The sequence below is a fragment of the Hypanus sabinus genome, unplaced genomic scaffold (assembly GCF_030144855.1).
Source record: "Hypanus sabinus isolate sHypSab1 unplaced genomic scaffold, sHypSab1.hap1 scaffold_100, whole genome shotgun sequence".
Classification (NCBI taxonomy): domain Eukaryota; kingdom Metazoa; phylum Chordata; class Chondrichthyes; order Myliobatiformes; family Dasyatidae; genus Hypanus; species Hypanus sabinus.
In genome coordinates this window covers 579,988-587,418 of record NW_026779051.1, presented here as the reverse complement: position 1 = coordinate 587,418, position 7,431 = coordinate 579,988, and the positions used below count along the sequence as shown (strand labels likewise).

General features: G+C 47.2%; 1 pseudogene; it reads right to left on the bottom strand.

The window, feature by feature from the left end:
* Positions 1-285: 285 nt before the first annotated feature.
* On the bottom strand, positions 286-7,380 carry LOC132386097 (NACHT, LRR and PYD domains-containing protein 3-like; annotated as a pseudogene).
* Between the last annotated feature and the right edge of the window lie 51 nt (positions 7,381-7,431).

The following is a 7,431-nucleotide window of genomic DNA, read 5'->3' as shown; positions in this document are numbered from 1 at the left end:
GTTTTATATCCTTGCTTTGTTTTCTCCCTAGAGACCATTTTCAATCGGGGGTCTCTGAAATGAAAGACTCTCTTGACCACCCTCCACTGGAATTCAAGGACTGTTTATCAGAAATAATAAATATACTTCATATAAATATAAATCACCTCCAGATTCTGTGAGTTATTACTCCAAGCGTTGTGGAGGGAGAATCCAGAGGCTGGGAAACATGCTCAGTAAAACTCCAGGTGAGTAGACAGATGAGGAACCACCCCGGTAAATTTCACTGTTTGCCATATGAAGACCAGGAACCACGTGTGGTAAAACTTCCAGTGAGAGGGGTACAGAAACTAAAAACCGCTTACACTCATCCTTCCTCTTCAGAAAGGAGTTTCTGAGACGGGGAGAGGGACGCGATACTGTGAGACTGACCTCCCTCAGCCTGGAGGTGAGACTGTGCTGTGCCACTGTGAGGAGCTCAGGACAACTGTTGCAGTGAATGTGGTTCATGGGTCAGCAGTAACCTCAGGTCACTATGCATCAAATACAACTCAGGTCAGACATCAAGACAGGAAGATTAATTTATTTTATCATGTCAAATATGTATTAAACAACATGTGTCCTACCGGTTTGGGGGAATAAATAAGCTGCTGCCGATTTACTGAGAGTCACTCACAATAAACTGAACAGTGACAACGAGTGACAGGTTGAATAATCACTCCCGTTTCTCACCGTCATTCTGCATCGGGGAACTGATGATTATAAAATCACACATCAGGGCAGCGTCTGAGATTGCTGCAGATCCAGGGTCACTGTCGAGGTATTATATCGGCCAGACTCCCAACCCTCGTGGTGTAATTCCCAAGGGTCCCCCTGGCGAAACCTGCACCCGGACATCTAGCGAAAGCTGTGCCGCCGCAGGGAATGTGGGACTACGTGTCTGCAGATCACTTCAGTCATCGCCGAGGTCTTGTCTGGAGACAGGGTCCATTACAACCATTGGGAGTTAAATCTACAGGGCTGCCATTAAAAGGGAGGGTAAAATCTTCCCATCCCACAAGCAGATGTTCACAGGATCACGTCCAGTCCAGGTCTGCGTTCCTGCAGAGACCTCAGTTCCTCCTTTCCATTCCAACTGAACTGATTGTACCGCAGCCTGAAACAGATGGAACAATCAGCGAAATAAACAGCTTATAAAACAGTATCAGTAACAGGGACTGGGGTTAATCTACTGTGGGTATACCCGCACCATAGGGACCGCAGTGCTTCAAGAAGTCCTCACCACCTTCTCAAAGGCAACTGCGGGTGAGCAATAAATCCTGGCTCAGCTGGTGACGCCCACATTCCACATCCCGTAAATGTATCAATTTTTAAAAAGTTTTTCAACAACACTCATAGACAAGTATCGGCAGATATCTCGCGGATCTGCAGATATTTTACCACACTGAATATTAACACAAACACTCACTCGATCCGCTCCAGATTCGGGAGGGTCTCTATGAGGCGGCAGAGAGCGGGAGCAGATCGGTCTTTGAGTGAGTTCCATCCGAGGTTTAGCCCTGTCAGTGACCGGTTCATACTGAGAGTGGAGACGAGATCTTCAGCACCGGAATCTGTGAGACCAACACCCCACAGCCTGGATGTGAGAGAGTGAGAGTGAAGGACACAGCGACAAGAGACGATATCAGTAACACTATTACTGATCACATTAATGTTCAGTGTCAAACACCCGGAGAATGTAAGCACAATCTCCCACAGTTTGGTACTTACTGCAGTTTCTGTATTTTACATTCCGGGTTCCTCAGAGCTGCAGACACCAGTTTCACTCCTGAATCTCCCAGTTTATTTCCATTCAGGTTCAGCTGCGTCAGTGACCTGTTTGTATTGAGAGCGGAGGCGAGATATTCCGCACCAGCGTCTCCGAGACCAACATCGTCCAGGCTGGAGATGAGAGTGAGTGAGGGTGAAGGATGTAGAGAGATAGTGGACGGTACAGATCCCTAGTGTTTATGAGCAACACAATCACTGATCACATTAATATTCAGTGTCAGGCAACCAGTGACTATGAATGAATGAATGATCTTTATTGTCATTATACATAGATACAATGAATCTCTGTTTGGCTTCCTCTCAGGCAATTAAGTAAAGCGGTAGATAAAAACAAGACAGTAATAGAAAAATAGTATTAACTACATAAGTAGCAGTAAATAAGTTGCTGCAGCACCGGAATATCACAATAATGCCCAAAGTGCCTCTATTGCAAGTATTTGAGTCCTTGTGTGTGCATGTGCGTGCTCACAGTTTCAGTCATTGTTCTGTGGGAGTGGTGTGATGGTGGCCACTGCTCCGGGGTAGAAGCTGTTCCTCAGTCTATTTATTCTGGCTTTTAGTGTTCTGGACCTTTTTCTGGAAGGCAGCTGGTCAAACAGGGAGGGGCCGGGAAGTGTGGTATCTCTGGTGTCACTACCTCCCAGTCTGATACTTACTCCAGTTTCTGTATCTTACACTCTGCATTTCCCAGAGCCGCAGACACCAGTTTCACTCCAGAATCTCCCAGTTCATTCCGACTCAGGTCCAGTTCCGTCAGTGATCGGTTAGTACTGAGGGAAGAGGAGAGATCCTCGGCACCAGAATCTGTGAGACTGACCTCCCTTAGCCTTCAGATGAGAGAGAGTGAGAGTGACAGACACAGAGAGAAAGGAGACGGTACAAATCCCCAGTGTTTATCAAAACACATTTACTGAGCACATTCATGGTCAGTGTCAGACACCCTGTGACTATAACCACAATCTCCCACGGTCTGGTACTTACCCCAGTTTCTGTGTTTTACACTCTGGGTTCCTCAGAGCCGCAGACACCAGTTCCACTCCTGAATCTCCCAGGTCATTACCACTCAGGTTCAGAACTGTCAGTGACCGGTTTGTACTGAGTGCGGAGATGAGATCCTCAGCACCCAGCATCCTCGGTGATACCCACGTGGTTTAGCCTGGAGATGAGAGAGAGTGAGGGGCAGGACACAGAGAGACAGGAGATGGTACTGACAACTGATCATATTAATGTTCAGTATTAGACACCCAGTGACGGTAAACACAATCTCCCACAGTCTGGTACTTACCACAGTTTCTGTATTTTACACTCCGGGTTCATCAGAGCCGCAGACACCAGTTCCACTCCTGAATCTCCCAGTTCATTCCACCCAAGTCTAAACTCAAACAGACAATTTGATGAATCAAGTGATTCCAACGGTGGGTCTGAGGGATTTTCATCACTTGGAGATATGAGGAAACATTAAAACCTCTGATAATCACTGATCGGAATTGCTCAGCTCCAGGTTAGTCACCGAATGTTAGTAATTTAGTCTGTCGTTCTGTCCCTGTAAACTTACCACATTTTGTTTCCCACAACAAGGAGTTGTGGGTGGGAAAATGTCCAGAGGTGATGGTGTAAGTGACTCCACCAGAGTAAAAGCACTGGAACAGATAGATAACAAAGGAAACGGGATGATCGAGGAAGAGATTCAACAGGAGTGAAAGGGTATGGGGAAAGTGAGATCCCCATGGGAGAAAAGGGGTTGGGGGGCGTGAGATCCCTCAGGAGGAAGGGGGATTGGGACAGAGATCACTCAGGATGAAGGGGGATTGGGAAGAATCCTCTAGCAGAAGGGGTGAGGGAGAGAGATCCCAGAGGTGGAAGGGAATGGGGAAAGAAATCCCTCAGCAGGAAGGAGGATCGGGAGGGAGATCCCAGAGGAGAAAGGGGTATTTGGAGGGAGATCCCTCAGGAGGAAAAGGGGATGGGGAGAGATATCTCTCAGGAGGAAGTGGGATGGGGAGGGAGATCTCTTAAAAGGAATGGGGGATGAGGCTGAGAGATCCCAACAGGAAGAAGAGGTAGAGAAATAGATCACACAGAAGTAAGGCGGATGGGGAAGAGAGATCCTAACAGGAAGAACGTGACGAGGGAAGTGATATCCCACAGGAGGATGGGAGATGGGGTACGGAGATCCCTTAGGAGGATAGTAATCAGAAAAGATGATCTGCAGTTCAACTCAGTAAGACAAAGGAGATGTTGACATACCATAGGAAGACCAGACCTTCACGGCTCCCTGTTACTACTGATGGTGAGAACGTGGATGTGGTGAGGACAAGAGCCTGGATGACAGACTAGAGTGGAGAGCCAACACATGGCTGGGTACAAGAAAAGAAAGAGTTGCCTCTACTTCCTGAGGAGATAGCGTTCATTTTTCGCATGCAGGCCTCTCCTTCACATGTTCTACCAGTCTGGTGTCACTAGTATAATCTCTTATATATGGTGTTCTGGAGAATGGGATCACCACGGGTGATGCCAACAGGATCAATAAACTGAACAGAAATGCTGACAGTGTTATAGGAGTCACACTAGACACATGGAGGCTGTGGTAGAACAAAGGACCCTTCGGAAAATCCTGGCAGTTCTGGGCAATGTTTCTCCATCTCTGCATGTCACCTTGGCTGAATATAGGGGTACTCTGAGTACTAGACTAAGACAACTATGCTGTTCCAAAAAGCGCTATATGAGGTCATCTTTACCCTCGGTCATTAGACTCTATAATAAGTCAATCTGTAGCCGGGGATGTGATTACTCTCTCCTGTTAGACTGTTTCAGTTGCTTAATTTTTATTCTTTACAGCTTCTCTTCTCATATTTGTATACTTACATGTTTGTGCACTTCTAATGCCAGTGTAACACTGTAATTCCCTTTTAGATCAATGAAGTATCTGTCCCACTAGGGAGGTGATCTGGACATATATTGCGCGGGAAAGGTTGTCCTGAACTGAGGCCCACAATCGGAGAGGAGATGGCCACGTGAAGTCTGGGTATATGGTGGTAAAGAGCAAAATGACGCAGGTGGAGTTATGGTGACAGGCACACATGGGAAGGGGGAGACAATAGCTTTCACTGGGTCAGCACACTGACCTTCAGGGGAAGTGGGTGTAAATCTCCAAACCACCTGCTGCAATCAGTGTTGGCCTGGGTGTCAGAAACAGTGACATGGGCATTGTCAATGGACGTGTCACAGGCAGCAAAAACACTGCCATCCCTGTCATTTACGACCATTAAACTCATGGCCATTGTTCACTGATCTGATGAAGTCTAACATCCCCTCACAAAGAAACCACAGAACCTTCCTGACTGGGGAATTACTGACAGATCCCCTGCTCATTTGACAGAGTTCTTTACTATCTGATTCACTACAGTTTCATCCAAATTCCTTAACATTGAAATAACCTTGAATTGGAACAGTATCACAGTACAGAGTGAGAGACAAATGAAGTTACCTCAACTCCTGGCACTTGTGCAGCCCGGGCCCCAGCCGCTGGATTCCTTCACACTGAATGTGGCAGTCCAAAAGGTCGAGATGTTTTATTGTATCACAGATTCCGATGGCATGAGACAGGACCGCGCAGTCAATCGGGGTCAGTAGCATTCGACTGAATGAAAGTGTTTCCACAGATCCCATTGTGGCCTGAGCCAGCCCACAATTTTGAGACTCAAACAGGTAGTGTAATGTGTTCAGGAGGCTCCTTTTACCAGCTTCGCTCCTCGTGTTACCACTCTGGCGTTTAACCTCCTCCCTCACCCAGTCAATCACCCGGCAGGTTGTTTGATGAGGAAATGGACCCAGAAGCTCCTCCAGGCCCCGAGCTGTCAGTGGGGAGGAGAGACCAGCAATAAAACGGAGAAATACCTCAAATCGCCCATCTGTCGTCTTGTGGGCTTCAGTGAGAAATTTCAGGATATCCCCGGGATGTATAGTCAGGAATTGTGCAACTGCAGCTATAAACTCTTGGATGGTGAGGTGTGGGAATGTGTACACCACGCACCGGCCAGAATCATCCCTCTCCAAAAGCTCCATCAAGAACCCGGACAGGAACTGGGAAGGCTGCAGATTGTACTTGATCAAATCTCCATCCGTAAACACAATCTTCTTCTCGGACACTCCTCTGAAGGCCATCTGACCAACCCTGAGTAACACTTCACGGGGGTTCTCGATCTCTCGGCCGTGGTTTTTCAGGATGTTGTAAATATAGTAGGAGTACAGTTGGGTGATGGTCTTGGGTACTTTCTGCGGGTCCCTGACATTTTGTGTGAAGAAGGGGCTCAATGCCAGAGCGAGGATCCAGCAGTAGGAGGGGTTGTAGCTCATGGTGTACAGGATCTCGTTCTCCTGCATGTATTTGAAAACAGCTGCAGCCACCGTCTGATCTTCAAAATGCCTGATGAAATATTGCTTCCGTTCCTCACCAACAAATCCCAGGATTTCAGCCCAGACACTGATCTCAGCCTTTTCCAATAAATGTAACGCAGTGGGGCGGGTGGTCACCAGCACTGAACACCCTGGGAGCAGCTTGCCCTGGATTAAACTGTACACAATGTCAGACACTTCACACCAGCACTCGGGATCTGGGCACTGGTGCTTGCGTTCTGTGTCTCTCTGACTGTCAGCAAAATCGATTCTGTGCTTGAATTCATCCAAACCATCAAATATAAACAGCAATCTCTTTGGGTTCTTCCAGACCTCTCTCAGGATATTCCCAAAGTAAGGATACTGATCCAGAATCAGTTCCATCAGGCTTGTTTGACGGTTAATGGAGTTTAAATCCCGGAATTTGAAACTGAACACAAACTGGAATTGTTGGTATATTTTCCCTGTGGCCCAGTCGTAAACAATCTTTTGTACCATCGTTGTTTTCCCGATCCCCGGGGCTCCAGCCACTGCTGCCGAGCTCCCAGATTTGGAGTTACTGCTCTGGAACAATGTTTCAGTCCCGAATTTTTCCAGCTCTCCACGGAGATATTTCTCTCTCCACTCCTCGTGGTCTCTGCCTCTTGCCAGCAGCTCATGTTCCACCAGTGTCCGATCTCGAACAGTAGAAATGACCGTGAGCTCAGCCTATCGATCAACCAGTTGGAAAACCTTCACCTTCTCCCTCATCAGGATTGTGTTCACTCTCAGTGTTTCAGTTTTTGCCCGCAGAGTCTCCTTGTGTTTCTGTTGAACATCTTCAATGGGAACAGACAGTGGACAAACTTTTAGATGCCTCAATTCAGAACTCAGTATTTAAGTACTCAAGAATTAGTTCAAAGCTATTTCATTAATTGGATTCATCAATGGAGGCTCGTACAGTAAATTCTATTAACAGACTCCTGACTGGATAGAGAGGCCTGGTCCAGATAAACACCAGATCATCACATTTCCAGATTAATTGTGGTGTGAAGATGCGTATTGCCCTGGTAGTTTACTGACCACCGACTGTCCTGTACTGGAAAACAACGATTACCCAGAGCTATCTTCGTTCCTGTAGAGGAACTTTGAAAGCCCGATGTTTGATATGGAGATGGAGAAAAGGGTTGTGGGCATTCCGTCAAAGGAACAGGACTGGTAACCACAGCTCCCCCTCATACCGTCACT